The 8,075-nt window shown below is 48.9% G+C and overlaps 1 non-coding gene across 1 annotated transcript; it reads right to left on the reverse strand.

Annotated features, from left to right (window-relative positions):
• On the reverse strand, nt 1–190 carry LOC142823304 (U2 spliceosomal RNA). The gene has a single exon (XR_012898569.1). It is a non-coding gene; the product is annotated as a U2 spliceosomal RNA (small nuclear RNA).
• Between the last annotated feature and the right edge of the window lie 7,885 nt (nt 191–8,075).

Consider the following 8,075-nt stretch of genomic DNA (forward strand, 5'->3'; position numbering starts at 1 on the left):
GGGGAGTGCCCCGCTCCCAGAGGTCCTGCAATACTGGGCCGATGCGCCCTGGGGCTGGGGCAAGCTCCCTGTCCCAGCCCGTCACACAAAAAATCATTTTCACACCCCGTTCGCACAGGGAGACCCCACCAGCAGGTACACAGGTCAGAACAGACACTGGATCTTAGCCCCAACCACACGAGAGTGCTACCGTAACACAGCAAATAGCCCCGCACTCGTCCCTTTTGTAGCCCAACGACTAGCCCCGCACTCATCCCTCTCGCAGCCGAGCGCACATTCGCACACGTGGGACGGTCCGAGGTCCCTGGGCGAGGCTGCGGGGGCCGGTGAGTCCGGGCGCCCTTTCGGAGCGGGCGCGTCATCTCCCAGCAGAGCCGGTTCTGTGCGTGGCCCCACCCACCCCTGCACTCAATGAGCATTTCCTGGGAATAAGATGGGAGCCCCCCCGTCTGACCATCCCCCCCCCTTGACAGCGGGATAGTGCGTGCACCAGCCCCTCCCCCTCCAAAGTGTGGGGGGGAGTGATGCGAGCTCCTCTGCTCCTTCGGGGTCGGGCTCAGTCCTGGGCCAGGCTGGGGCCCTGTTGCGGGGGGGGGGGGCACATTTCATTTTTGGCCCCCGGCGCAGGAGAACCTCGCGACGCCCTTGCTCCAGGAGGCGGTGCCGGGGACGGACACACCGAGGGGGCGGGCGCAGCGCAGCGCAGCCGGGGGATGTGGAGCACTCTGGTTCGCAGCGTGGGAGGGGGCGAGGCAGGGGGCAAGAGTCCACGAAGGCGGAGCCGGGGCTGGAGATGTGGAGCGGCCAGGGAGCAGCTCAGCCCGGACCATCCGCATTGGCGCACCAGAGCGGAGATGCCTTCTGCGTGACCATAACTGCACAGATCGTGGAAACGGCTCTTCCCCCCCGCTTTTCTTGGCCTGGAATTTTTGAATCTTTTTTTAGTTTTTTCTTCTACATTCTATTCTTCACATTTCTAATCTGTTAATTTTTTACTTTTACCTCATTCTACAAGGACTAATGCCTAGTTCAAATTAAGTAGTTCGAATTAAGGGCTGTGTAGCCACTTAATTCGAACTAATGGGAGGCTAGCCCTCCCCAGCTTGCCCTGATGGCCACTCTGGCCAACACCAGGGAAACTTGTCTGCCCCCCTCCCGGCCCCAGAGCCCTTAAAGGGGCACGGGCTGGCTACGATGCCCATGCCAGGTGCAAGCCTGCCAGCACCCAGCCAGCAGACCCTACACCTGGCATGGCACGAACCAGCCACCCACTGCCATCCAGCTCTCCCCCTCTTCCTGGGACCAGGCCGGCAGCACCCAGGAGCCTGCTCGGGGCCGCAGGAGGTGGGCGCCCGCCTGGTATAGTGTGGAGATCGTGGACCTCATCCAGGTTTGGGGGGAAGCCTCCAACATCCATGACCTCCGCACTAGGCACAAGAAAGTGGCCGTCTAGGGCAGGAGAGCTGCCAGCCTGGCCACCCAGGAGCAGGTTTGCATGAAAATCAAGGTGGTCCAGTGAGACCCCCAACCCTGAGCCCTGAGCTTAGAACATAAAAACATGAGAATGGCCGTACTGGGTCAGACCAAAGGTCCATCTAGCCCAGTAGCCTGTCCGCCGACAGCGGCCCGCACTAGGTACCCTGGAGGGGATGGATTCAAGACAATGACCAAGCCATTTGTCTCGTGCCATCCCTCTCCAGCCTTCCACAAACTTTGGGCAGGGACACCACTCCTACCCCCTGGCTAAGACTAGTCCATGGACCCAACCTCCATGACTTGATCTCACTTCCCTTTAAACTCTGTTCTAGTTGTAGCCTTCACAGCCTCCTGCAGCAAGGAGTTCCACAGGTTGACTATTTGCTTTGTGAAGAACAATGTTCTGTTATTAGTTTGAAGCCTGCTACCCATTCATTTCATTTGGTGTCCTCTAGTCCTTCTGTTATGGGAAACTAATGAAGAACTTTGCTTTATGCACCCTCTCCACATCACTCATGCTTTTAGAAACCTCTATCATATCCCCCCTCAGTCTCCTCTTTTCTAAGCTGAAAAGTCCCAGTCTCTTTAGCTTCTCTTCATATGGGACCTGTTCCAAACCCCTGATCATTTTAGTTGCCTTCCCCTCTCCCAGCCTCTCTCTTCCCCTCTCCCACCTCCTTTTCCCAGTCTCCTCGAATTTTGTTCAAGAAAGAGAGTTTCTATTTTTGAACACGTGTCCTTTTTGTACATCAGGAATGGGGGCTAGGGAGGGGTAAGTGGAAGTAGGTGAGGGAGGAAAGGGGTACGAGCCCCCGATGGGGAGGACTGGGGTGGCTCTGCGGGCTCCTCGGGTGGAAGCTCTCCTGCAGCCCCCCGATTGACACTCCACCCGCCGGATGGCAGCCTGTGGCAAGTGCAGCTGGGCTGATGGCCGAGTGCTGTGATGTGCTGAGTGTGGGCATTCAGGGCACTCCAAGCCAGGACTGCTTTGCTGTCCCTCATTGAGTTAGACAAGCGAACAGGGAACCCCTGAGAACTGTCTGTCCGAGGTGGGGTTTGGGTCCCTTTAAGCACAGCCCTCAGCTAGCCTGAGGCAGCAGCTCCACTCTCTAAGTCCTAATCTGATGCCCTGCCGGCACTGCTTCCTGCCATCCTTAACCCCGTTTCAGCGTCCACTCAATGTGGACATGCTAGTTCGAATTAGGGAAACGCTAATTCGAACTAGTTTTTAGGTCTAGATGCACTAGTTCGAATTAGCTTAGTTCGAATTAGTGCTGTAGACATACCCTTACTTTTTTACGTTTGTGGCTAGGACCGGAAGGGTTTTCCTGAATAAGGGCCACACTTGGAAGCACAGAAATTCCAGGGAGTGTTTAGGTTTTACAACATGAATTAATGAATTAACCTGCCTAACTGCTCTTTGGATTATTTCCAGCTCCATGTGCAGGTTGGGGAATGAGGCAGCCTGGACAGCCCATAGCACAGTAAAAAATAAAATCAAAACAAAACCAGACAATATTCCTCTTGCAGCTTGTAGCCCAGCAACCAGCCCCACACTTGCTCCTCTCACAGCCTGTAGTACAAAAAAGAGCCCCACACTGGTCCCTTTTGCAGCCTGTAGCCCAGCGAATAGCCCTGCACTCGTCCCTATCGCAGCCAGTAGCGCACCCAAGAGCGCATTTGCACACATTTGACAGTCCAAGGTTCCTGGGCGTGGCTGCAGAGGGCTGTGAGTCCGGTGCTGTTTTGGGGCAGGTGACACATCTCAAATCAGAGCCGGTTCTGTGTGTGGCCCGGCCTAACCCTGAACTCAATGAACATTTCTTGGAAAGAAGATGGGAGCCTCTGCCCCCACCAGGCTGACTATCCTCCATCTTTGACAGTGGGATAGTGCATGCGCCCCCCCCCCCCTCCCAGGTGGAGTGTGTGGAGGAACACATGGCAGAAGCTCCCCTCTGCTCCAGGGTCAGGCTCAGCCGTGGGCCAAGTTGTGGCCCTGTCATGAGGGGGCGGGGTGCAAATTTTACTCCAACTCCTGTAACCCTCCATTGATGAGGGGAAAGGGAAGTCAGAGGGGAAAGGGAAGTCCACATGTTCCTTTACTCAGATATCCATTTTCCCCCACTCCATGTGGTTCTGTACACTCTCCCCTTCTGACTAGTGTATCTGTGCTCTCACCCAGCCATTCGCCTGTCCCTATGTAGTGCTGCACCTCTCCCCTCCCCATGGCCCTGCACCTCCCACCCATTCAGCCCCTGCTCTACTCTTCCCTCCCCCACTAGCCCTTATGCCTCCATGTACCCCCAGCAGCCTCACTCTGCCTGTCTCCCCATCACCCCTGTCTCCTAGCCTGGCCTGGCAGGTGCTGTGAACAACACTCCACAGGCTCCTTCTCTTCCCTTGCTGGTCAGGAGCCGCTGGGTTATGGCCACAGCACCCTCTGGTGGTGGAGAAAAGGTGGAACTGCATGTGCAGTAGTGCAGAATTTCCCCAGGATCCTACAAGTTAGTAAGAGAGCAATTCTGTTTGTTAAGACTCAGAGCAAAGCGTTTGTGTATTTAATACTTCACAACTACTATGAGCTTCCAGAGAGCGTTAAACTGTAGGGCTACGTCTAGAATATGAGCCTCTTTCGAAAGAGAGCATCTAGACTGCAACCACTTGTTTTGAAAAAGCAAGCCACTTTTTCGAAAGAGAGTATCCAGGGGCTACGTCTACACCGGCATGATTTTCCGAAAATGCTTTTAACGGAAAAGTTTTCTGTTAAAAGCATTTTTGGAAAAGAACGTCTAGATTGGCACGGACACTTTTCCTCAAAAGCACTTTTTGCGGAAAAGCGTCTGTGCCAATCTAGATGCGTTTTTGCGCAAAAAAGCCCCGATCACCATTTTTGCAATCAGGGCTTTTTTGCAGAAAACAAATCTCAGCTGTCTACACTGGCCCTTTTGTGCAAAAGTTTTGCGCAAAAGGGACTTTTGCCCGAAGGGGAGCAGCATAGTATTTCCGCAAAAAGCACTGATTTCTTACAGTAGGAAGTCAGTGCTTTTGCGGAAATTTAAGCGGCCAGTGTAGACAGCTGGCAAGTTTTTCTGGAAAAGCGGCTGATTTTCCAGAAAAACTGGTCAGTCTAGACCCAGTCAGGCAGTCTGGATACTCTTTCGAAAAAGCCTTGTTTGCATTCAAGAGCGCGTCTTTTTGAAAGAGCACTTTTGAAAAAAGGTAATCTTCCTCGTAAAATGAGGTTTTTCACAGTCAAAACACTGCCATGTTCTTTCGATTTAATTTCAAAAGAACGTGGCTGCAGTCTATCTTGAGCAGTTTGGTATCATCTGCAAATGTTGCCACCTCAGTGTTTCCCCTTTCTCTTGATCATTTTTAAATAAATTGAACAGGTTTGATCCCAGTACAGACCTTTGGGGGACCCCACTAGTTACCGCTCTTCACTCTGAAAATTTACCATTAATTCCTACCCTTTGTTTCCTGTCTTTTAACCAGTTCTTAATCTATGAAAGGATCTTCCCTCTTGTCCCATGACAACTTATGTTACTTAAGAGCTTTTGGTGAGGGACCTTATCAAAGGCTTTCTGGAAATCTAAGTATACTATATCCACGGGATCCCCCTTGTCCATATCTTTGTTGACTCCCTCAAAGAACTCTAGCAGATTAGAAAGGCAAGATTTTCCTTTACAGAACCCATGTTGATTTTCTCCCTACAAATTATGTTAATCGGGGGCTGTGTCTAGACTGGCAAGTTTTTCCGCAAAATCATCTGCTTTTGCGGAAAAACTTGCCAGCTGTCTACACTGGCTGCTTGAATTTCCGCAAAAGCACTGACGATCTCATGTAAGAGAAATGGAAATACTCTCATGGAAATACTATGCTGCTCCCATTCGGGCAAAAGTCTTTTTCCGAAAAACTTTTGCGCAAAAGGGCCAGTGTAGACAGCTGAGATTTGTTTTCTGCAAAAAAGCCCCGATCATGAAAATGGCAATTGGGGCTTTTTTGCGGAAAACCGCGTCTAGATTGGCCACGGTCGCTTTTCTACAAAAAGTGCTTTTGCGGAAAAGTGTTCTGCCAATCTAGACGTGCTTTTCCGAAAATGCTTCCGTTAAAAGCATTTCCGGAAAATCATTCCAGTGTAGACGTAGCCAGAATGTTCTTTCATTTAAAAGACAATATACAACAACGATGTTTGCAATACATGTGCTCCAGACAAAATAAAACAAACTTAGAACACAAAACACAACTTATGTTCTGACAGTAGAACCATGGTTTTTTCTTCTGTTGCTCTTCAGCTGGTACCAGCACTTTCTGATGTTCTGAAAGATAAAAGAACATTTTCCTACCCCCATGAGGGTGGCACATTATATCTCTTGTAATCCTTTTTACTTTACAAGTATTTTGCTGACTTCTTTATTAGACTGCTGTTACCTAATAATTACTTAAGCTTTTATTTTGTAAATCAGCTTCTGAGGGATTGGGTAAATTACTTCCATTCTCAATTATTAAGTTAAAGGTGGTATGCCTTAATTTTCCTCTTATACCACAGAGCAGGTTTTTAGTCTGTCTGTTGTGAAGCTTCAAATTTATTTACAGGTAGTAACTGTATATACTGCTATAGTGATTTTCCTTAGCACAAGGTGTTGGCTAGTTACCATTCCAGCAAGCCTAAAAGGCTTTCTTTCTGAGAAAGTATCATGTACAGCGTTAGCACTACATTTATTTCCATGTTATCAGTAACATTAGCATTAAATTTCTTTCAAGTAGGGGCTTATGAATATTTTGTTATGTACCATATCTTTTATATGGACAATTTACTACAGAGGACAATGCATGTTATATCCTCTTGAAAATTTTGAATAACAGGCCCTTTTTATTCTTTTACTATTATTTACAGAAGATTCAAACTGTTCATTAACAGCCAAGGAATTCACTCACACTTGCTTTCAGATTCAAAGTTATGAGCAACCCAAAGACTTAGCCTTGAAAGAGAGACAGTGAAATTTCAGAGTTCTGCTTTTAGATCACACAGCAAAAATACAAACACATTGTGGTGTCTCTTGGAAGTGAATGAGATATTTTACAGGTTTTATGTAGCTATTAGCATAACAGTTTGCTTCTTAGAACCACCTTTAACAGTAAATGCCCCAAGACAAGCAGCACTAGTTATTGGTGTTTTGTCTGTTTGCAATTTTAAGTGAGAGGGCATTATTTAAAACAAAGTAAAACCAATTCATTTGAAACCTACCAAACAAATTTACAATGTATTCCCTGTTATGCATTTAACCAGTCATGTTTAATAGAACCCCTTAATTTCCATTTAGAAAATTTCCACACAGAAACAAGGAGTCCTTTTATAGCAGGTTTTCTTTAACACATTAGGACAATTGCTTGATTCCTCCCATACTCGACAGAATCAACTCCTCACCTTCTCATGCCCTTAATTACTTGCTTTGTTCCTCAATGAAAACTTTCCTTGTTCCAGTAATTTAACTTTCCCAATGCCTGTACTACCCCTTTCCTTATTCTTCTGCTATGCCCACACAAGGCCCAAGACTTTTACTCCCCTCTTTCACATGCTTATTTCATTTTTATTGTCTATATACCTGAACCTGCTTTTCTGCTGAATGGCGCCTTTTCAGGGACACAGATTTTGTCCATTACTAATTTAGCAAGAAGGATGGGCTCTTCAATTAGCCAGAAACTTTCTGACCTACCCCCTTGCGGCACAGCAATGATCTGGCTGCTCCCCTTAAAATTCAATAATGTGACAGCATCATACTAGTGACTCCCACAACAGCCCCTAACTGCTCCCGGAGGGGATGCTCAGAAGAAGGCACCAGGAACCGCAGTGGCTGGTCCAGCTGCCCCCATAACACGGGGTGGGGTCGTGATTTCCTGACTGAGGGTATGAACTGCATCAATGCTGAGTCCTGTGCCCTGCCCATGCAAACACTAACTGCCCATCTGAGCCCCACAGACAGAGCCCCCTTCAATCAGCCCCTCCCCACATCCCTGACTAACTGCCAGTCTGTGCCTCACCCACACAATTTGGTCAGGGATGGAGAGAGGGGTTCAGGAGCTCATGATAAAATGGTGCCTGCATCGTTGTTGTGTGTATTTGTGTCTCAAGTGGCGCTGGCGTCTCCCTGTTCATAGCTTAGGCTCCTTTTGTTATTAACAGAGGCCGTATTGATACGACATTGAGAGCCTTTAGTTGGGGTTGGTCCTGCTTTGGGCTGGGGGCTGGACTCAATGACTGTTGAGGGCTCTGCCAGCCCAGGGATCCTATGATCCTACGAGCCTTGGTGGGCAGCAGCAAGTGTGATGCTTTCCAGACTGTTGATCTGGGTTCAATTTCCAGCCAGCCCAGTCCCTTTTCAGGTCTCCTGATTTTCAGCCTGGAAAGAGATGGAATTTTTTTAACATGAGGGTAATTTCCCACTGGGGTGCCTTACTCAGGACTGCTACTGGCAGTGTTTAGGGGTTTATGGCCCTACCCCGGAGCATAGAGGGCCCCACAAAATCTACTAGTCCAGGCCCCACTCATCTCTGGTGTGCAAGGTGAATGTGGATGGGATTTCTTTTGTGCAGCCCCT

This window comes from Pelodiscus sinensis, chromosome 32 (assembly GCF_049634645.1).
Source record: "Pelodiscus sinensis isolate JC-2024 chromosome 32, ASM4963464v1, whole genome shotgun sequence".
NCBI classification, from domain to species: Eukaryota; Metazoa; Chordata; order Testudines; family Trionychidae; genus Pelodiscus; species Pelodiscus sinensis.